At 33.1% G+C, this 23852-nt stretch overlaps 1 protein-coding gene across 1 annotated transcript in view; it reads left to right on the forward strand.

The window, feature by feature from the left end:
* Positions 1 to 718: 718 nt before the first annotated feature.
* Positions 719 to 23852, forward strand: part of LOC127156430 (zinc finger protein 609) — a 45683-nt gene continuing 22549 nt past the window's right edge. Inside the window, exon 1 of the mRNA XM_051099279.1 lies at positions 719 to 1206. The gene's annotated coding sequence lies outside the window, so the exon portion shown is untranslated. The remainder of the gene's footprint in view (positions 1207 to 23852) is intronic.

Genomic DNA, 23852 nt, shown 5'->3' on the forward strand with positions numbered 1-23852 from the left:
TTAATTAATTATTATTAATTAATTGATGCATTTTTTGCTGAATTTTATGCGTTTGATGAGTAAACATATGTTGGTATTTTTTATGATTCAATTAATTAATTAATTAATTATTATTAATTAATAAAAAAATTGTTGCTGAATTTTATGCGTTTGATGAGTAAACATATGTTGGTATTTTTTTATGATTCAATTAATTAATTATTATTAATTAATTGATGCATTTTTTGCTGAATTTTATGCGTTTGATGAGTAAACATATGTTGGTATTTTTTATGATTCAATTAATTAATTAATTAATTAATTAATTAATTAATTATTAATTAATTTAAAAATTTTGCTGAATTGTATGCCTTTGATGGGTATTTGTTGGTATTTTGTTGTTTAAGATTGAATAAATATTGCTGTATGAAATTTTTATGCGTTGTGATGAGTAAACATACGTTGGTATTTTTTAAGATTAAATAAATATTGCTGTAGTATGAATCATTTTAGTTATTATGAATGAATAACTAACTAACTAACTAACTATATAAAATGCTGTAAAAAGTATTTTTGTGTGTTTGACTTATATACATTGGTATTTTTATTCTTTTTTTTTCTTTATTCGATAAATAAACTATCAATCCAGAGCGCTGAACTCCAGTTCCGGGTTTTCCTCTCGAGCCGGCCGCTTCTGAGCCGATCCGCTCCATGTGGATTCGCTCATCCGGGCCGTGCATGAGCTCATGTTGGGTTGCGTTGCTTCAATGTCTCGCAGTGAGAGATGCAAACAAGCGTAAAGAGCCATTAGAGCTCTAGTGGAAGCAAAGCAAAGGACTGTGCGACTGCAGCTGATTGTCTCTGCGTGTGTTTGGGACGTAACTCTGATCGCTGGGAATCTACTGCGTTGAGATTTAAGGACACTAGCTGTATTCGAACCCGAAGGCGAAATGTCGTTTTTCCAGCTGCCTTTTTCGCTGGTTGTCCTGGATCTGGAGTGGATCTGAACTGTTCCGATGGCTGCAGTCCAGTGAAACCGGCCTGTCTTTGGATTTGTGTGTGTGTGTATGAATGTGTGTGTGTGTGTGTGCATGGGTCTACGTGTGTGTGTGAGTCTGTATGAGTGTGAATGTGTGTGTGTGTAACCCCAGCACATTTCCTTGGAGGGGTATTTTGCTGTTTTTGGATCTATGGGATGCGTCTAGATCGGGCTGGATCCTCTGGGGGGTGAGTTTGCATGTTTATTACATTTCATGTGTTTTGTGCAGGAATTTTTGTGCTGTGGTTCTTTAGCTTTAGCCGTCAGGATTAGCACTGCATTGACCTCATGGCTTTATTCCATGTTTGCATGCCTGAAATGTCACAGTAATGCTTTGAGACTGTGATTTACTTTATTACGTTCATTTAAACAGCTATTACTATGTAAATATGTTTTGTTTGTTTGAATCCTAAACGGCTAATATGCGTTTAGCTGGATTTGCTATTTTAAGCTATTTGTGCGTTTTATCTCAGATGTGTTTTTGATGTTCAATATGTCAAAAATGTTAATTCTTGTGGTGTTTGTTATGTATTTGTTTAAATATTTCTATTCAAGTAGAATGCTAATGCTAACGCTACTGCTCTTTGTCATATCCGCCGTTAGCTCTGCTAGCGCACCTCGAGTGTTTTTGAGGGCTGTAATCATCATTTTTGACAGCGACAGAGGTGACATTTGTGTTTTTATTGATAAGAAGGTCGTGATTGATCTGTGGGGGTTGATTTATGCTGGTTTGATCAGTTGGTCGAGTGTGTGTGTGATGAACTCGTGCTTACAAAAGCTAAAGCGGCTAAACAACGTGTGTGTGTTGAACAGAAAGACACAAGATTCACACACTCACTGTATTTCTTAAAATAATATGATGATAACACGGTATTCTTGAGGTGCATTCGAAATTCGTACGTGTATGGAAATTATTACGTATAGTAGGACAAGTACTATGGTATTACCATGTTTTTGAACATGTACAATAATACACTGTGTGCATGTTGATAATCTGGTCATATTTTTTTCCCAAGCACATTTTACCCATTCCAAACCACAACAATCTTAATAACTACTATTAATTTTGTATTTAATCATTTGTGAGTGATATATAACTGTCTGTGAAGGCTGGAAGTGAAAAACTTATTATATTCAAATGTGCGTAATTATTAGGCATGTTTTCTTTTACAGATAAAATGAGCCAAAAAAGATATTTAACCCAGACTGAAAAGTCCAAATTATTAAATGCCCATGAGAAGAATGCAATACTAATGCATTACAAGAATTTGCAAAGTTAAGGCTTGACCATTGGACGGCGAAATGCTTGTTGAGTCTGCGTGGTCAGAAAAAACAGGTGGAGAAGAAAAGATGCATGTTAACTGCAAAAGAATTAGGAATTAAGGTGAAGAATTAGGTGTGACACCATCAGGAACCGTTTAGTCTCCAGCGCCACCATTTTCCAGAACTGCAACCTACCTGGAGTCTTCAGAAGTACAATGTGTCAGGTTCTCAGAGACTTCGCTTGGTAAAAAATCCTAAAAAATGCCCCTGACTAAATAAGAATAACAAGCTGACGTGTTGTGAAATACATGAAGACAGTTGTTTTTATAGGCTTTATAGACAGATAAGTTGAGAGTGACTCTTGAAGGACAAGCATCACATCCTCTTGTACCTCTGATTCAAGAATTTATCTTCCAGAATCTAGCAGCACATTTTGGGAGTTCACGTTTAGTCTCCTATCCTGAAACGAACTCCTAAAACTTACTGCCAGATTTTGGAAGATAAATTCTTGAATCAGAGGTACAAGAGGATGTGATGCTTGTCCTTCAAGAGTCACTCTCAACTTATCTGTCTATAAAGCCTATAAAAAAACAACTGTCTTCATGTATTTCACAACACGTCAGCTTGTTATTCTTATTAAGTCGGGCATTTTTTAGGATTTTTTACCAAGCAAAGTCTCTGAGAACCTGACACATTGCACTTCTGAAGACTCCAGGTAGGTTGCAGTTCTGGAAAATGGTGGTGCTGGAGACTAAACGGTTCCTGATGGTGTCACACCTAATTCTTCACCTTAATTCCTAATTCTTTTGCAGTTAACATGCATCTTTTCTTCTCCACCTGTTTTTTCTGACCATGCAGACTCAACAAGCATTTCGCCGTCCAATGGTCAAGCCTTAACTTTGCAAATTCTTGTAATGCATTAGTATTGCATTCTTCTCATGGGCATTTAATAATTTGGACTTTTCAGTCTGGGTTAAATATCTTTTTTGGCTCATTTTATCTGTAAAAGAAAACATGCCATATAAGGAGTTTTTCACTTCCAGCCTTCACAGACAATTATATATCACATATAAATGATTAAATACAAAATTAACAGTAGTTACTAAGACTGATGTGGTTTGGAATTGGTAAAATGTGTTTGAAAAAAAAAAAATATGACCAGAATATCAACATGCCTAATAATTCTGCACACAGTGTAGTGCTATGGTATTCTTGGAAGTACTTTGGAGTACTGTTTAAAAATACTATGATATATACATTTTAATGCCATGTACATCAAAATACCATGGTGCACCATACCTATTTTGCACCAGCTTGCTCTAATCATTACTGACTTGTATGGGTTTTAATGGCTGATGTCTAGGGAGCAGGTGGTTGATCTGTTTAATGCACAATTTTTGCTGCAATATTCGCTCAATTCACTAAAATCTGTTACAACCATGGCAGTGCTGTCCATGCAGTTTAGGTTTGAAGTTAGGTGGAACTATTTTTTGTCATGCACGCATGCTTTCAACACCATTATTTACTCACCCTCATTGTTACAACCATGACTTGAACACAAAAAGGTGAATATTTTGGCTTTTGGCCTCTAAAATGACAAAATGCATCAGAGCAGTAGTGCATACGACTCAAACACTGTGTATGACGAAACAGACCCAGGTTTTTTTCTTTGACTTTATAGACTTGAAATATAGTGCACGTTATATAACATTAAATGTTAGTGCGTTTTGCAGATGCTTTTATCTAAATCAGCTAACGTTGCATTTAAGTTCTGCATTTTATCAGTTCATGCATTCTCTGGGAATTGAACCCATGACTTTGGCATTGCGGTGCTGTGTATGGACACATGTTATGATGCTTTTAACACTCGGTTTTGCATCCTTTTTGAAGGGTAAAATCTCCAGTTCCTATGGAACGCAACAGCGCTGTCTAACTTTTCACCATCGTTGGTTTATTTTTGTTCAATAGGGATTTTTAAAAAGTCTTATAATGCATGAACCAAACCAAATTGGACAAAGGCTGAGCTTTAAGAGTGAAAGTACTACAGTGCTATAAAGCATAGATATAATCAAATTAAAATGGTGGATAAATTAAAATTACTGGTTTAAAGGTGTTGTATATGTATATAGAACCAATATATTTTATGTTTATTTCTAAGTATGCATATTTTTCAAAGTCTACGTTTTATCAGTTCATGCATTGTCTGGGAATTAAACCCATGACCTTGGCGCTGGAGGCGCTGTGTTTTACTATCCCACAAGTCATATGGACAAATCTTATGATGCTTTTAACACTCTTAAGGTGTTTTTGCAACCTTTTTGAAGCATAAAATCTCCAGTCCCTATACAGCACAACAGCGCTGTCTAATTTTTCACCGGCCTTGGTTCATTTTTTTCCAATAGGGATTTTTAAAAAGTCTTATAATCCATGAACCAAACCAAATTTGGACAAAAAGATTGAGTTTTAAGAAAGAACGAACTGCATTCCTATAAAGCGTTGATATAATTAAATTAAACTGGTGGATAAATTAAGACTATTGGTTTAAAGATGCGGTTTAGGTATATAAAACCAATATATTTTGTTTATTGCTAAATATGCATATTTTTCAAAGTCTACATTTTATCAGTTCATGCATTCTCTGGGAATTAAACCCATGACCTTGGCATTGCAGGTGCTGTGCACTACTATTATACAAGTTATATGGACAAATGCTTTTAACGCTGGGTTTTGCATCCTTTTTGAAGGGTAAAATTTCCAGTTCCTATGGAACGCAACAGCGCTGTCTAATTTTTCACCTGCGTTGGTTCATTTTTTTTTCAATAAGGATATTTAAAAAGTCTTATAATCCATGAACCAAACCAAAATTGGACAAAAGACTGAGCTTTAAGAGTGAAAAAACTAAGAACATAGATATAATCAAATTAAACTGGTGGATAAATTAAGACTATTGGTTTAAAGATGCGGTTTAAGTATATAGAACCAACATTTTTTATGTTTATTGCAAAATATGCATATTTTTCAAAGTCTACATTTTATCAGTTCATGCATTCTCTGGGAATTAAACCCATGACCTTGGCATTGCCAGCGTTGTGTTTTACTATCCCACAAGTCATATGGACAAATCTTATGATGCTTTTAACACTCTTAAGGTGTTTTGCATCCTTTTTGAGCATAAAATCTCCATTAATCTCCTATAGAGCACAAAAGAGCCGTCTAATTTTTACAGCTGCCGTGGTTCATTTTTTTCCAATAGCGATTTTTAAAAAGTCTATGTTAAAATTAATAAAAATGGATAATTTAAAACTATTGGTTTAAAGATGCTGTTTAAGTATATAGAACCAATATACTTTATTTATTGCAAAAAATGCATATTTTTAAGTAGTGCTTCTTGGGAGGTTGTTTTGGTGCAATTTGCTTGTTGCTATTCCATGACTGGAGATTTCTTTGTGGAATCATAGGTTATGTAGTTTTTCACTCTGAATTTTGAAGTTAAAGTTTTTTTTTACAAAAGAAGTTGAAATATTGTTGGCTGGTGGCTTTAACAAAAACACATACCATTGATTAACAACCATGTACCTCACAGCAGCTCTGTCTTTAATGGTTTAGAAGTTATTGTTAAAACCATTTCCACCTTTGGAGAAAATGAATGGGATTGGACTCGATTCAAAATTTCTCAGAAAAGTCATACTTGTTTTGTTTGAGTAAATAATGACAGAATTGTCTTTGTTGGGTGAATAGAGAACACACACTGACAGATCGAAAACTTTGCTCTCAGCAGCAGCAGCTTGGTAGAACGAGGGTGATTTATCAAGAAAGAACAGCAGCTTGATTTGTTTTGGTGTCAGTTTGTCTTCCTACCGCAGTAATTATTGTGTCCTGTTTAGTTTGCTGAAGGGCAGAATCATCCCTCGAGTGTCTTTCCTCATTCCTGCCCTCAAACCGCACAAGTCTTCTCAAAATCTTGACGGGAAAAACCCGTCCTTTTCCTTAACGTGAGCCAGCGCTGACATTTGCTCCGTTAATGATCAGAGATTCAGCCGCGTGTGCACCGAAGCCATGAAAATTTACACTTTGCATTAATAATTCAAGGTCCGCCAGCGCTCTTGGCGTCGATGGAGTGGTCCAAGGTGCTTTTCGGCAGGTTCAAAGACTTCAAGTCATTACGACTAATGTAACATCATCAAGTTCAATTCACGCAAATGACTGTCTCTTGACATTTGGCAGCGTCTGTTTCCATTGAGTCCAAAACAACAGTTTCTGCCAAAATATCACATTGCATTGCCAAAGACGGTCTGATGTTCTGCCGGGGCTCCAAGACTGTAAACGGATTGCACGAACTTGAGTATATCCTTTCAAATGCGCTAATCAATAGTTGATGTCTGTGTTCTTGATGGAATTGCTTCTTGTTAGTTCAGTGTGGTAGTTTAGCATTAATGGAGTATAAAACAAACCTAATGTTGTGCTAATGTTTGAGCGAGTGGATGCATTTTGCTTTGTTGCCTCAAACCTCTTACAGTTCCAGAAATGAGAATTCAGCTCCAGCAATGCGTGTTCGGAAAGTACCTGACTTTTTGGCACGTTTTTAGGGGTTTATGGTTCTCTTTATGATTTGTGCATAGGTGCATCATTGCGGTGGCGCTCTGATTTATGCTGTGTGCGTTTCAGAGTCATGGCTTAGGTTGTTTTCATCTTAGTTCCCTATTTGAGAGAGCGAAACTGTGTGTTGTTTGACTCTGGTGGTTTCATTGCTTGGATTGCTTCTGGCTTTGTGCGGATAAGCTGAAAAGCACCTGAAATCTGAGCTGTACAACCTGCCTTTATTTAAGATTTACACAGGATTTTTATTTTGTCCTAGGCACCGCCTTCTGCGTTAATGTGGGTCGTTTATGATCTTCATTGAGCTCTTTCATTTAGCTGTTTTGAAATTATCGACAGTAGTTTATTATTATAAAATAAATGTAATTAGTTATTGAACAGTGCTGGCTTTTATTGCATTGCACTTGGTTACGTTTTATTAAAGCAGTACATCTCTGAAACTCAATTTTGAATTGATTTTGCACTGCGGCTTTAACGTACAAACAGATCTTTATGACTTAAACCTCCATGAACGACGAAACTTCAGCTCTCTAAATATTCAGATAGACATATATTTGACCAGGTGGCATAATAATGTTTCTTTAACGACTGATGCACACCAGTGTTGGGGGTAAAAAGTAATGCTAAAGTAACACAACATATAAGTAACATTTGCCCAACACTGTCAATGGCTGGTTTTAAAATCTGAGTTACAGTTTGTAATGTTGCAAATCTTAATTAATGTAGATTTACATCTATTCATTTATCCGTTTAGTGCCTTTGTGCCAATGTTGAGCACTACAGCAAAAACAATTCAGATAGTAGAGTACCAATACATCAGCCATACCAATTAATGAGACTATTTGGGCATTTTATTAAAGTATGTCTCCTGAGGCCAAGTATGACAGTGATTTAACCCAATTTTTTAATTGATTTTGAGGAAAAACCCAGGTGACTATGCTGCGGTTGGATATGTAACCTGCAGTCAGTACAGTTTGATTCATGCTCAGTATCCAGCAGAAGCCTTTTTGGCATCAGGTGCTGTTGCGGTCTGAGTTGTCCTGATCCACAACAAAGCCTCCTGGAGATAAATGGCTTGCTGGGGATTTCTGTTCCTGCGCCGAGTGCGGCGAGGTGAGCTCAGGATAACGTCTGCTAAGTCACTCTCTCCCTTGCTCTGACATTTTGTTATCGTGCTGCCATTTGGCCGGAACCCAAGTGGATTCTAGCGCAGTGAAAGACGAACGCTTTGCTCATCGGATCCGGAGCGTGTTGAATGACAGGGGTGCGGTACGAGTCCTTATGTACACTCTAGAGTGGGATGCCGTTCAGGATTTTACACCCCTCATAAAGCTTTGTAACTGTCTTGAAAGGATGTGAGTTACGGCCTCGCCTTCAACTCGCCGTTGGGGGCAGTTTTTAGTGCTGCTGTTTTGTTTTCATTTTCATTTCTAGTGAATAAGGGGGATTTTAACTTGAGTCAGTCTGTTTTTGGTCAATCTGGAGTCATATTGGACTTTATTCATTGCAGATTGACTTTTACTTGAATATTCCATCATAACTGATGGATGTTTTTTGAAGTTTTGCATTTTGGGTACAGTTGAGAGTTTTCTTTTTCTGTTACCAGTTTGCTGGTAGTTTTTAAAAGTTTTCTTCTGTTTTTGAGCCTTTGAGTGTTCTGTCTGAGATTAATGTTGAAGTTACAATGCATCAGTGGATCTTTTATGAGACTTTTGAGTTTTTGCTAAACCATTTTGAACAAAGATGCTTCAAAGTTACAGATATTAGGGGTTGACTGATTATCGGTACCGATATTAAGCATTTTTATGGTTATCGGTCATTTTGAAAACAGATTTGCAGATAAAATGTAAAAACATTTAAAGAGTTTTTGTCAGAGCCATTGTTATTCTTAATTTTGACATAAATTTTTATTTTTCACCAGACATGTTTATCGGTTCAAAATATCAGTTACCAGTCTGCTTGATCTGTAACTTTACGTTTTACGTTTTTAATTATACATGTCAATTATTTTGACGGATATTCTTGAAATTCACCTTATAACTTGTAATGCCCCAAAATCCACCCAAATTTTAATTTACATTTAATTATCAGTCTGTATAAAATGGCAAAACACTTGTGCAGAACTTTTCAGGTGGTCTTTTTTTTTTTTTTTTTTTTAGTGATTTTTGCCATCTGAAAAATTGTTTGTTGCAAATACTATTAGAATCAAATAATACATTTATTTATTAGTTGTTGAACATTGGCGTATTTTATCGTATTGCTCTTGTTTTCATTTTATTTAAGTGATATGTCTCTCAAGCCCAAACTTTTATAGATTTTTGGGGTTAAGCTCCAACATATCAGTTGGTCTTTACGACACATGAGTTCTTGCTAAACCTCCTGGAATGAAAAGGCTTCAAAGTTATAGATATAGATAATAAGAGTCGACCGATTATCGGTGTCGATATTAAGTGTTTTTATGGTTAATGTTCACTTTCAAAACTGATTTGCTGATAAAATGTAAAAACATTTAAATAGTTTTTGTCAGAGCCCTTGTTATTCTTAATTTTGACACAAATTTCTATTTTTTTTTTTTTTTTACCAGACATGTTTATCGGTTCAAAATATCAGTTACCAGTCTACTTGATCTGTAATTTTCGGCACTCAAAAACACATCAGTTGACCCCTAATAGCTATGTCCAGTTAGAGATATAGATATATTGCTTGGCTTACATGGTTTCTTCAGCTACTTACGTTTTGTTGTTGTATTTTAATTATACATGTCGTTTTTTTTTTGTTTTTTTTTGACAGATATTCTTGAAATTTACCTTATACCTTGTAATGCTACAAAAAATCCACCCAAATTTTAATTTACATTTATTTATCAGTGTGTATAAAATTACAAAACTCTTGTGCAGAACTTTTCAGGTGGTCATTTTGAGATTTTTGCCATCGGAAAAAATGTTTGTTGCAAATACTATCAGAATCAAATAATACATTTATTTATTAGTTGAACATTGGCGTATTTTATCGTATTGCTCTTGGTTTCATTTTATTTAAGTAATGTCTCTCAAGCCCAAACTTTTATCGATTTTTGGGGTTAAGTTCCAACATTTCAGTTGGTCTTTACGACACATGAGTTCTTGCTAAACCTCCTGGAATGAAAATGCTTCAAAGTTATAATTATAGATAATAAGAGTCGACCGATTATCGGTGCCGATATTAAGTGTTTTTATGGTTATCGTTCATTTTCAAAACTGATTTGCAGAATTTTTTTAAAAGCATTTAAAGAATGTTTTTGTCAGAGCCTTTGTTATTCTAAATTTTGACATTAATTTTCATTTTTACACAAGGCATATAGCTTCAAAATATTGGTTATCGGTATACCCCTAACAGATATGTCCAGCTATAGATATGTTTGAACAGATGGCATTATTGAACAGATGGCATTATTGCTTAGTATTGCTTAGCTTCAAATGCTTAAGTTTTGTCATTGTATTTTAATTATACGTCAATTATTTTGACAGATGTTCTTGAAATTCAGCTTGTAAATTGTAATGCTGCAAAAAATCCCCCATAATCTTAATTAGCGTTTGTGTATCACTGAATAAAATGGTGAAACTCTTGAAAATAACTTTTCATGTGGTTATTCTGAGATTTTCTCCATCGTAAAAAATTTAGTTGCAAGTACTGTTATAATCAAATAAATGTAATTAGTTGTTGAACATTGGCGTATTTTATCGTATTGCTCTTGGTTTCATTTTATTTAAGGGATGAATCTCTCAAGCCCATTTTTAATTAATTTTGGGGTTAAGCTCCAACGTATCATTTGGTCTTTACGACACTTAAGTTCTTGCTAAACCTCCTGGAATGAAGAGGCTTCAAAGTTACTAGATATTAAGATTTGACTGATTATCGGTGCCGATATTAAGCATTTTTATGGTTATCGTTCATTTGCCAATAAAATTGAAAAGCATTTAAAGAGTTTTTGTCAGAGCCCTTGTTATTCTTGATATTGACATTCATTTTCATTTTTACACCAGACATATATATCGTTTCAAAATATCAGTTATCTGTCTACTTGATCTGTAATAATTGGTATCGCCATTGGCCCTGAAAACACATATCGGTGACCCCCTAATAGATGTGTTTGACCAGATGGCATTATGTATTGCTTAGCTTAAAATACTTAAGTTATGTTGTTGTATTTTAATTATACATGTCAATTATTTCGACAGCTTGCATTTTAACATAAATTTTTACTGTGTATGAAATGACAGAACTCTTGTGCAGAACTTTTCAGGTGATCGTTTTGAGATTATCGCCATCAGAAAAATTGTTTGTACTAGTATAATCAAATAAATGTAATTATTTTTAAACAAAAGCGTATTTTATTGTGTTGCTCTTGGTTTCATGTTATTTAATTTTGAATTGATTTTAGGGTTTAACTGCAACGTATCAGTTGATCTTTACGACACTTGAGTTCTTGCTAAACTCCATAAATGAAGAGGCTTCAAGTCAGTGTTGCCAAGTCCTTTTACTTTAACACTGGTACCGTGGGTTGAAGTGAACCTAATAACATTGTTTATCCTCTGGAATGCGAACTGTAACTTGTATTTTACCTCCCAGAATGCAATTTGTTTTTTTGGGGATAGTTTTGAATAGCAATTGGGCGAGTTGTTGTGAAGACCTGGCAACCCTACTTCAGATCGACTCTAAATCTTCATATAAATATAAATATATTTGACCAGAATGTCATGTTTGCCTTACAGAGTTTCTTCAGCTACTGTTTCAAATATGATTGTTTTGTGTGTTTTGCCAAATTTATTGATTTACAAATATTCGTTTAGCAGATGCTTTTATGCAAAGCGACTTAAAAGTGCACATTTTCAGATTTTGAATAATTTGTAGTAAATTGAGTAAATACGGTCCAATGTAAGTGTTTATGTCAGCAATTTATGATGCGTTTGATGCTGAAATTGCATTAAAATCTGCCATCGTCCACCCTTATCTCTAGGTATCGGTTTTGGCATTGGCCAAAGCTCATTTTATGCTTGTTTTATTCTCATTTGGCACTTGACGAGTGTTTAATTTGTACGCTGAGATGTTTTGTCTTCTTGTCATTTGCAGATGGTGCTAATTTGTGGCCCTGTGTTTGTTTTCATTGTACCTCCGTCAGTTGCAGATATTGAGTTGCAGGCAGATGTGCCGAGATGTTGTTCTGTTAATGTGCTAAAATCAGGGCTGTAAATACGGTGTGAACGTGTGGGACGCGCAAACATCAGCAGCGGCTTCGTCTTTATTTAATTACGCCGCTATTTCTGCACGGCTGCACGCTTGTTTTCTTTCTCCAAGCAACTGGAGTCTGACTTGACGGTGTTAATCTTTATTGACATTTATTCGTAGATGAAATTTATTTGTGGTAGAGCAGCATTTCTGCTTGCCGAACGCGATCACCGTTGGCCCTGTGCACCGTTCATAATCACTAGACTAACACATCTCACGCTCGTGTGATGGTGCCGCCCGGGACGCCCGTCAACCAATCAAGATGTGAAATGAGCACCTGCCACCTGCTAAGTGCAGGAATATTTAGCCGGTAGACAGCGGGTGTGTTTGTCAGAGGTTTCCAGCGCTGTGACAGATGACTGCGTCTGCATTCATGAGATGTCAAAACATGTCAGGTACTGCGTTTTTCTGCTGCCTTTTCATCCTCGTTCAGACCTCAGCGCTGTTTGGTGGCTAAAAGTGCTGTTTGTTTGAAGAAATCTGAACGATGGATTAGCAGTGAATGACTGGGAAAAATCGTCTCTAAAAATGATGAAAGGAAACTATTATGGGATTTGTTGAAAGAGAGATTATATGATAGTTATTTCTGTGTGCAGTACATTCATCTTAATCTTAACATTTTGCATATTTTTAAAGAGAAATCTGTTTAATCTTTAGAAATCTTTAAATCTTTACAAATGTTTGCTTTTTTAAACCAGTTAAGTGAAATTATTTAAAATCATTTTACTACAGTTTGAATGTATGCTCATTTTTAAAATGTTTAAAAATGTTCCTATTTTAATAGAATGTTTTTATGATGTTTCTATTTTTTTCCATTTTGTTTTTGATGTTTTGAAATGCTTTAATTGCTAAATTACAAATGAATTGCTAATCATTTGTTTTGCATGGAAAATATTTTCATGTCTTCATTTTAATATATTGGGTAAAATAATAAACTTGTAATGTACTTTTTTTGTTGTTTTTTTCCAACCACAATCAAATTGGTTTTAATTTGATTTTTAATGTTCATTTTTTTTTCATGTCAAACTTATTAAAAAATGGAAATTAATTACAGATATTTTTATCTTTAATAATGTTTCTATTTTTTTAAAAATTGAAATTGTTTTGGTCACTAAATTAATTGCCAGTTTTTTTTTAAATGATCCTTTTTATTTTTAAATTACAGTTTCATAATATCACTTTTGTTTAAATTAATGTTCATTTTTGTCATGTCAAACTTATATAAAAAAATGGAAATTTATTACAGTTGTTTTCTATTTTTCTATTTGTAATAGTTTTTTTTTTATGTTTAATTGAAATAGTTTTAGTCACTAAATTAATCGCCAGTCTTTTAAAATGATCCTTTTAATTTCACTACTTTTGTTTGAATGAATGTTCATTTGGAATGGAATGGAAACTTATTACAAATATTTCAAATTTTTAATTTTTTTTAATAGAATGTTTTAATGATGTTTGTAATTAAATTTTTTTTTTAATTAATGTTTCACTAAAACATGTTTTGGTTACTAATTATTTGCTAATCTTTTATTTTGCATGGGAAACATTCTCATGTCTTCATCTTAATATTTTGGATAAAATATAAACTTGGATAAAATAATTTTTTTTCTTTATTTTTTTTTTTAAACCACAATTAAGCAAATTGATTTAAAATAATTTCACTACTTTTGTTTGAATGAATGTTCATTTTTGACATGTCAAACTTGGAAACTTATTATAAATATTTCTAATTTTTAAAACATTTTTAATAGAATGTTTTAATAATGTTTGTATTTTTAAAGATTTTTGTTATTGAAATGTTTCACTAAAACATGTTTTAGTTTCCAATGAATTAATTGCTAATCTTTTTTTGCATGGAGAACATTCTTATGTCTTTACCTTAATATTTTGGATAAAATATTAAACTTGGATAAAATAAAAGGTTTTTTTGTTGGTGTTGTTTTTTTTTTTTACCACAATTAAGTGAATTGCTTTTAAAATAATTTTACTGCTTTTGTTTGAATTAATTTTCATTTGTCATGTCAAACTTCTCATAAAACTGGCAATTTATTAAATTCCAGCTGTTTCAAATTTTTTCCTCATTTTTTTAAAAAATGTAAATGTTGCAATAAGACGATTTAATGCTTAATTGCATCATCCTTCATAAAAAAAACAAAACAAAAAACAATTTTGCAGGGAAAACATTCTTAATATTTTGGATAAAATACTAAACTTGTGATTTCTGAACTTATTTTTAAAATAATTTCAATTTTGAATGTTTTTGAATTTTGAACATTCAAATTAGAATGTTTTTGAATTTTGAATTTTTAAATTTAGAATGTTTTTGAATTTTAAATGTTTTGGAATTTTGGATGTTCAATTTTTGAATGTTTTGAAATTTTGTTCAATTTGGAATATTTTTGAATGTTCAATTTTCCCATTTCTTTTAAATTGAACTGTTATTTTTTTTAACTAACAAAAGCCAAATGTTCAATGACGTCATCCTTAAAAATGATAGATAACGATAAAAGATAACGATAATGAAATCAGCAGATGATTTGTTCTGTTTGTTTGTCACTCCAGAACTTTCCTTCAGGGAAAAACTTTTCTAAATTGCAAAATATGGCATATTAATTTAGTCAGAGTTAGAGCTGAAAATGCACTGCTGATCAGGAATGAGCCAGGAGCACTTAAAGTGCTTTGATTTCAGATGACTGCCACGTTTGTATGCAGGACTCAAGACGTTGGCGTGATTTGCCTCTGGCGCGATCAGGCCAGCTTGGCCAGCGAGGCCGCAAGCTGTCATTGAACCGGCGAGCTGAATTTAAATGTTAACTCAAGCTGTCACGCGCTGACATACCGTGCACTTAGTAGTCACCGCGGCAGCTCGACTAAATAGTTTATTTTCTTTCCCGCACTGATGTTGAGATAGGCCTCGTCTGGATCTTATCTGCCCGGGATCAGGACCTTAGAGAAGCACATGCTCAACTCAACAAGTGTGGGCAAGATGAGGTTGCACATCAGTTCAGTCAAACGCTTGTTTACTTAGAAAAACTAAAGAAAAGCAAAGCGGTGGAATGCAAAAACCTGTGAAGAACTACTACTGCATGTCTGATATTTCATGTTTGCATGACGCTGACAGACTGGAAGCTGCTGGTATTTTTGTTTACTGTTAATAATGGCATACTACTGGTGTTATTCTTAGTCTTTTACCTCTAAAACTAAACGTCTACATATTAGGTATTAGGCATTTCTGAACATGGGATGTTGAAGTCAGGTTTGTACAATATTCAGCAAGTCGTTTGTTGTATGTTTTACACCGTGTTGAGTAATTCATGTGATGTACTTGGAAAAGAATGCACTTTTTCAGCGGCTCTGGTTCCGTATTTTTCCATTCATTTTTCCAATAGGGATTTTAAACTCTTCGTTAAAACATTATAAACAATGAATCAAACCCAACAGTTACAGAGAGAATTACAACATTACAAACTTTAATTTAAAGCAGAAAGTTTTTTTTTTTTAAATATGACAAAGACAAAGATACTTAACGGTTTTAGTGAGGGAAAGAACTATAATCCCTTGAAGCACTGCAAAACAGAGAAATAAAACTATTAAAGTTGTTATTGAAGTAATATATTATGTTGCAAAATATATTCAAATATTAAGTATTTTGTGAGCAACTCTATTCACAGTGCTTCATAGGAGTGGGCGGGGCTAAAAGTCTGTAGCGCTCTGTGCTCACTGCCACGCTCTGATTGGTGGAATTTCTGTATGGCATTATGGGTAATGTAGTTTATTACCACTTTTCGCTATTAAACATTTATTTTAAAAATACTGTGAATTCATGTAAACAGATGAGTTCAACAAAAAATATACCGTCAATTAACAACCGGAAATGGAGTTTTTACTTAAAAAAAACGACTTTTGCGCTTTATAGAATTTTCTTTAACCAGATGATTAATAAAGAGAATTATATGTAAAGCATGTCCTAGTTAAGTTTTTAGGTTGCACGGAAACTTTTATTTTTTATTTTCATACCTTTTTTTTCGTTATATCGCCCAGCTGTATTGTTAACTAAAAATAAACCTTAAAAAAATGTCCTTACTTAATATAAAACAAATAGTAAAAAGCAACTTATTTTGTTTCATATTTACCTAGGCAACATTTCTAATTTTCGTATAGTAATGCTGTCAACCGATTAATCACGATTAATTGCATCCGAAATAAAAGTTTTGTTTACATTGTGTATGTGTACTGTATATATTTATTATGTGTATATATAAATATACAAACATACAGTATATATTTAAGAAAAATGTTATGTTTATGTATTAAAAATATGTATATGTAATATCAAATATATGAATATGAATATGCATGTAAATATTTTAAAATATATACTGAAACTTTTATTTTGGATGCAATTAATTGCTTGACAGCACTATCGTATAGAGCTGAGAAATGATTACTTGTGATTAATCGATTCAAAATAAGTTTATGTTTGGATACTACATGTGTGTGTACTGTGTATATTTCTTATGTATATATAAATACACACAAATATTTGCATGTATTGTATGCATATATATGTGTGTGTGTGTATATATATATATATATATATATATATATATATATATATATATATATATATATGCAAAAAATCATGTTGGGTTGACTAATTAAACAGATTTATTTTCTTTCTTTCTTTTTCATTGCTCAGCAGTTAAAACTTACTTGAAATAAAACAAACAGTAAAAAGCAACTTTTTTTTTTTATTTTTGTATAGTATAAGTTGAAGTCCTAAATGAACTAGAAGTCCTAAGTAAACTAAAATAGCTGCAAAACGATTAGTCGCGATTAATCGATTCTAAATAAGTTTCTATATGTGTGTGTTCTGTGTATATATATATATTATGTATATGTAAATATACAAACATACATGTATATATTAAGGAAAAATGTTAGATTTATATTATATAAAATATTTATATTTGTATATAATATAAATTATATATGTGTCTACATACAATACATAAAGTAATACACAGTACACACACATATAGTGTGCAAACATAAACTTTTATTTTGAAACGATTAATCATGACTTATCGTTTTGCAGCTCCAAAATAAAACTTAACCATATAGACGTTTAAAAATTTTTAAATAACTAGAAAGTTGCTAAAACTGTAACTAAAATTATTTTTTTAAATATTGTGTTTTCAAGATTTTAACAAACTACTACAGTACATCAGTGACACTAAAATAACACTTGTTTCAGAACAGAAACTTTATCAAAGTTGCATGTTTTCGCTGGAGGGATTTATCCGAAACTCACAGCATTCCTCAAAGAGTTTTCTGATTTCTTCCATCCTCGAGGGATCGTTCTAATTAGAGTGTAAATAAACCGGTTGTGATCTGGCATATGTTCCTGTGAGCGAACGTTTTCTGAACTCCCTCTGCGACCGTAAGACTTTCCACAACACGACGCGCGGATACCGAGCGTCGCTTTTAGGAAATTCGAGCGGCATGCAAATGAGATGGAAAAGAAGGATGTTTGAGCAGCGAGAAGGACCCAGATGATGTCGTCCCCCTTCAGACTCTCATTTGGCTTTCAGCGGAGAGTAATTTAGGTGAAGCGGAGAGCGACTGCTGGAGGAAATTAGATTGAGAGGGTTTCTGCTGCCGCATCTACTGACCGCCAACTGAACCCGATGACTGACAGGAAAGTGACAGCGAGGGAGAGGAAGTGGAAAGGAAAGGTGCGGAGGTGAAGCGAGGGATGGAAGGAACAGATTTCGGATCACTTTAGCGGCCTCGCAGGACTTTCCTCCTGGACTAGACTAAACAGTTTAACGTGGACTTCATCTGCACTTCATGAATCGTGCACAGCTGCTTGTGAATGCTGATGACATGTTAGTTCTGTTCCTAAACCTAGAGAGCTGACTTCTAAGGCAGCGTCTGAATGATCAAGACGTCTTTCAGATAGCCACTTCAATATGTTTTAAAAACAAAAATGTGCCTTTTTTGTAAGTTGAATATTTTATCCAGTGATTTACCATATATATATTTTTTATATATATATAAATAAATAAATGACCCTGGACCACAAAACCAGTCTTAAGTAGTACGGGTATATTTGTAGCAATAGCCAAAAATACACTGTGGGTAAAGATAAAAATAATAAAATTCAAATGATTAAAATATGGAGCTGAAACTGCGAATGTGCATTAAAATATGATTAGAGAATAAATAAAATGACAAAAAAAATTAATATTAATTTAAAATATTTTTAGTAATTATTTAATATTAATAATCTTTATAGATATTTTAAATTGATATTGGATGATCAAAGAACAAAAACTGAAATAAAGTTATACTCATTAATGAAAATAAATGTAACAAATGGAGCTTGCAAAAGAATAAAAAATATATAAATATGCACTAAAATATTATTAAAAACTGAATAAAATGACAGAGATCTGTGATTTAATATTAGATTTTTTTTATACATATTTTTTAAAATATAATATTTTGAAAATATCATTATTAATTAAATCATTAATCATCAATTTCGTTTATGCCAAAAATCATTAGGATGTTAAATGAAGTGGACGTGTGTGTTTAGCATCACACGTGCAAATAAAAACAAAAACAATAAAAAAAAATTTCTGGTACAGCTGAACTGTCAATAAGTTCTTTACATGTGTATTTTCTGCTTGAGTTGAATTTTTTTAACTTGCACAGAAGACGCAGCAGATATATATTTCTCATTTACGGCATTTGCGTCGCCCAATTTGCATAATTTGTGTCTGTTTGTGTCTATGCATTGACTTTGCATGTAATCTAATTAAAAACAAAAATACATAGGACAAAAAACAAATAATGGAACATACATTTGGCAACATAATCTGTTTTAATTAAATTGCACTTTTTTTTAATCAAGGTTTTCAATTACTAACATAAACACATGTAAACATTCTCCACCATTTTGGACTTACCATTTGTTGCAATGCATTCTGGGATTGCATTCACAGATATGTGATCTTACCTTAGTACCTTGGTACCTTAGTATCAAAATAAAGTGTATTTGCAGTTTTTGAAATAGCATGTCACATTTTAAATGCTGTTTAGGTAGGCAGCTCACTAGGTTTTGGGTTGCGTCAACGTTTGTGGTGGTTTTACTTCAGGGATGACATTATACAACCTTGTTTTATAAGGCTTGAAAGGATGTTTGCATTTCTTTGGTACTCTGTCGCTCAGTGCTCGCACCGGCTCCTCTGATTGCTGGAGTACTTGGTTGATTTATCGGTCCAGTACTCAGTCAAAATGACCAACATGCATACATTTATGTGATTCATGTAGTCATGGTGTTTTCTTGTTTTTGTGCTGGTTTTGTATGAGCATTCTGGCGTACTCAGAATATTTACCTTTGTTTATTTTAGTAAAACATTTTAAAGGAGAAGTCCACTTCCAGAACAACCATTCACAAATAATTTACTCATCCCCTTGTTATCCAGTTTTTCTGTCTGCAGTCGTAAAGAAATTATGGTTTTTGAGGAAAACATTTCAGGATTTTTCTCCATATAGTGGACTTCAATTGTGCCCCCAATTTTGAACTTCCAAAATGTAGTTTAAATGCAGCTTCAAAGGCTCTAAATGATCCCAGCCGAGGAAGAAGGGTGTTATCTAATGAAACAATCGCTCATTTTTTTTCAGAAAATAAAAATGTGTATACTTTTTAAGCACAAAAGCTTGTGTAGCACAGGCTCTCGGATGCACGTTCACGGGTCGTTCTTGAACGATTAGTATATTTTGAAGTTGCACATGCGCAACATCCTATTAGGTTCTGTACTGGAATTCACCTGTTTTGAGTCTTCAGGTTTTTCGAGTTGTTCCTTCATCTTATGGGGCTGTCACGTGATGCTGATTTTGCTAAAATTAACTAAATGACTTGGGGAAAGATTAGTTCATTTTGCTGAACGAGACTCAAAGGTCCGAGTCGGTAAAATGATCCGAACATCCCATCACTGCTACAAATCATGTCTAAGTTCATCGTCTGTGTACTCCGGCTCAAACAGGTAGAGTATGGCGAAAAAATCCATCTTATTTTCTCCTACAACTTCAGAATCGTCCGACATTGTTGTACCTCTGTTTGTAAACAGCGTTTGACTTACTTGCACTTTCTTAGTCTTTGCACGTTCACTTTGTAAACACTGGGTCTGTAGTTCCTCGTGACCTTTCGACATGATTCAATAGTACGTAACGTTGTGAATGCGCATGCCAGAACCTGTTCTACACAAGCTTTTGTGCTTAAAAAGTATACACATTTTTATTTTCAGAAAAAAATAACCGATCGTTTCGCTAGATAAGACCCTTCTTCCTTGGCTGGGATCATTTAGAGCCTTTGAAGCTGCATTTAAACTACATTTTGGAAGCTGAAAATCAGGGCACCAATGAAGTCCATTATATAGAAAAAAATCCTGAAATGTTTTCCTTAAAAACCATAATTTCTTTACGACTGAAGACAGAAAGGCATGAACATCTTGGATGACAAGGGGGTGAGTAAATTATTAGTGAATTGTTGTTCTGGAAGTGGACTTCTCCTTTAATTGTTAAATGTTTTTGAGTTATGACACAAATTAATCGTTAAAGTGAGTTTTCAATTCACTGAATCAAACAATTTAAACAAATTCGTAAACTTGAAAGAAATTACGCTGCACTTATATTATGATTATGATTTCTTTTATTTTAGTAAAACATTTTTAAATATTCAATGTTTTTTGAGGTAAACAAATTGAAACGACTTTCATGGAAATTTTATTGCTTGTTTTTAGTGAGTTGCGTTTCTACCTCCCTATTCACTTGCTCATATAATAATTATGCAAGATTTTGTTTTGAAAACTGTCATGTGAAATTGTTTTTCATATCAGCTACTCGTTTTCCCACAGAAATCAGCTTAGTTTGGATTCCTGGTTAGCACTGTGCATATTGTTTATTGTCTGAATAGTTACAGTTATATGATGTCGTGATCATTGCGCTCTGTGTCGTCGTGAGTGAATCTGCTCCAGCGGATCTGTGTTTGGCTCTCAGCCTTCCTCTCTGTTTCTCTCAAAGCTGCCATAAAGATCCTTTTATCCATCTCCTCCCCCACTGCCTCACAGTCCTGCCTGACTCAGAGACGAAACATGATGAGATTTTCTCTTTCGCAGTCTGTTGAGGCTGCGTGGTGTTAAGGCAGCTATGATTTATTTATCTATGCTTTTAGCCTTTGACAACATTATAAATCTCAAAATATGTGTTTACCTCACAGTATTAAGTTGTTTAAGAAACATGTTTCACAAGTTTTTTTTTTGGTGCTTTCACATTGTTTTTAAGCAGCTTTCTAGAAATTCTTGATGTTAATTTCTGGATGACGTTTTTAATATGACATTATATTTAGCAGAACAGAGTTGGGCAATAATAACATCTGTTTTTGGTGATAATGCAAGAAATCAAGCAGTAAGCAGTTTTTTTTTTTTTTTTTTTTTTTTTTTTTTTTTAGTGGTACACTGAAATTATTATTTTTATTTATAAAAAAATTATTCTTTTTTTTTTACCAAAGTACAGAATCCCAAATGGTATCCGAAAATTATATTTTCATTTAGCTGAAAACCGAAAATTTTCATTTGCAGAGGTTTTGCTGCATCACTGATTTGAATTGCAACAATATTACTATATTTACTTTCCAATAATTGTAAATTAATTATTAAATATAAAACATTTTGAGTGTTAAATGTCTCAGGAACTTATGGAACAAACCTTTAAAGTGACGTTTTGTAAAAACAGGCCTATTTTACAGAATTTTACAAAACTTTTTTTTTTTTAGTTTTGTAAAATACATTTAAAATGTTTTATATGTAATAAATATGCTAAAATGATTTGGAACAAAATGCAGAGTTTTTTTTTAATTCTGTAAAATAGGCCTCTTAAGTTTTTATATTAAAAATTGCAAACAAATTTAATATTTTCCCAAGGCGAATTTTGCTTTCCTAGATAAAAATTACAGTTCTGTAAAATACAGTAAAATTACTACCTTAAACGTCTGGGGTTCTTAAGTTTTTTTTTTTTTTTTTTTTTTTTTTTTTTTTTTAATCATTTTACTTTATTTTTTTACTTTATTTTTTTTAGCTTTCAAATTAATTAAAAGCTTTTCAGGACGAACTTTGCTTTTCTAGCTAAAAATTTTGTAAAATACAGTAAAAATACTATCTGAAATTTCTGGGCTTCTTAAGTGTTTTTTATTTTAAACTATTTTAAACTATTTTTTAATTAGAAAAGAAAGTTTGTCCTAAAAAAAAACTTTCAATTAGTTTATACATTTAAAATAAAAAAACACTTAAGAAGCCCAGAAGTTTCAGATAGTAATTTTACTGTATTTTACAAAATTTTACAGAACTTTATCTAGAAAAGCAAAGTTTGTCCTGAAAAAAAAAAAAAATAAAAAAAAAAAAAAAAAAAAAAAACTTAAGAAGTCCAGAAGTTTCAAGTAGTGATTTTTAATGTATTTTACAGAACTGTAATTTTTATCCAGGAAAACAAACATTGTTGTGGGGAAAACATTAAATTTGTTTGAAATTTTTAATATAAAAACTTAAGAGGCCTATTTAACAGAATAAAAAAAAAACCTCTGCTTTTGTTCCAAATAATTTTAAAATATTTATTAAATATAAACATTTTAAAGTGTAAAATGTCATATAACAAACAGGCATATAACAAACCTTTAAGGGGAATTTTATTTTTTACTGAAATTAACTATTTAAATTTGTTTACGTCAAAAGATAGTGTTTATTTTCAAAACAAAGTAATTCAAGGCACATTTTTCACAAGTCAAATCATATTTGTCTTTAAAGGCATTTAAACCAGTCATTTAAAAAAAAGTCTATATAAAACATTTGCAATATTTTTGGGTTAATTTAATATCACAGGCACAATCTTTGTGAATATATCATGAATATTTGATTTATCTATCTGCTGTCTCTGTGTTGAGGGTTTGTTTTCAGATGTTGAGCGCATATGCATGTCTTGTGGTCATGTGGAAATTGATGAATCCTTCCGCTCTGTAATGGTACCAGATTTCCCAGAACCCTTTGCATTGATTAACGTTACTGCATTTATTTCTGATTTGGCAACAAATGATCCATTCATTTCTTTTCCTGTTTGCTCCAGGACCTCAAACTATAAAAGTTATGATATGAAGTCTCTGCATTTAATGTTCTTGATTTTAAATTATGTAAAACATCTCAGTCCTCAGTCTGGCCCTGTAATTTCCTTCCACCTCAACTCTCCATCATGAATCTGAAGCTGTTTTAGCGTCAGATTAGACGTGTGAGTGAAATGCCCTCTCAGTCATTGTTATGAGCTCCTGGCACATTCCCCTGTGGGGGGAAGACAATTATATGCTTCCTCTGAGCTGGGTCACGCAGAGGCGAGGGTGGAGGCTACTGAACAAAGCCTGCTGGGAGCTTGTTGGTTGAACACAGGAATCTTCCTGTTTGTGTCTGTCGTCTCTGAAGGGATGACTCCAATAGATCCAGAGGACAGCTGGTCGGCTGGTGGGAACCTCTTTAGTCGACTTGCCTTCAGGACTTTGTGTGGAGTTACAGAAACACTTGATTGTTTTGAAGAAGCGTTTCTATTGTCGTAGACAACTGACTAACATTCCAGTGTTAAAAAATTCAAAAAAGTTTCAATTATT

Source organism: Labeo rohita, chromosome 25 (assembly GCF_022985175.1).
Source record: "Labeo rohita strain BAU-BD-2019 chromosome 25, IGBB_LRoh.1.0, whole genome shotgun sequence".
NCBI classification, from domain to species: Eukaryota; Metazoa; Chordata; class Actinopteri; order Cypriniformes; family Cyprinidae; genus Labeo; species Labeo rohita.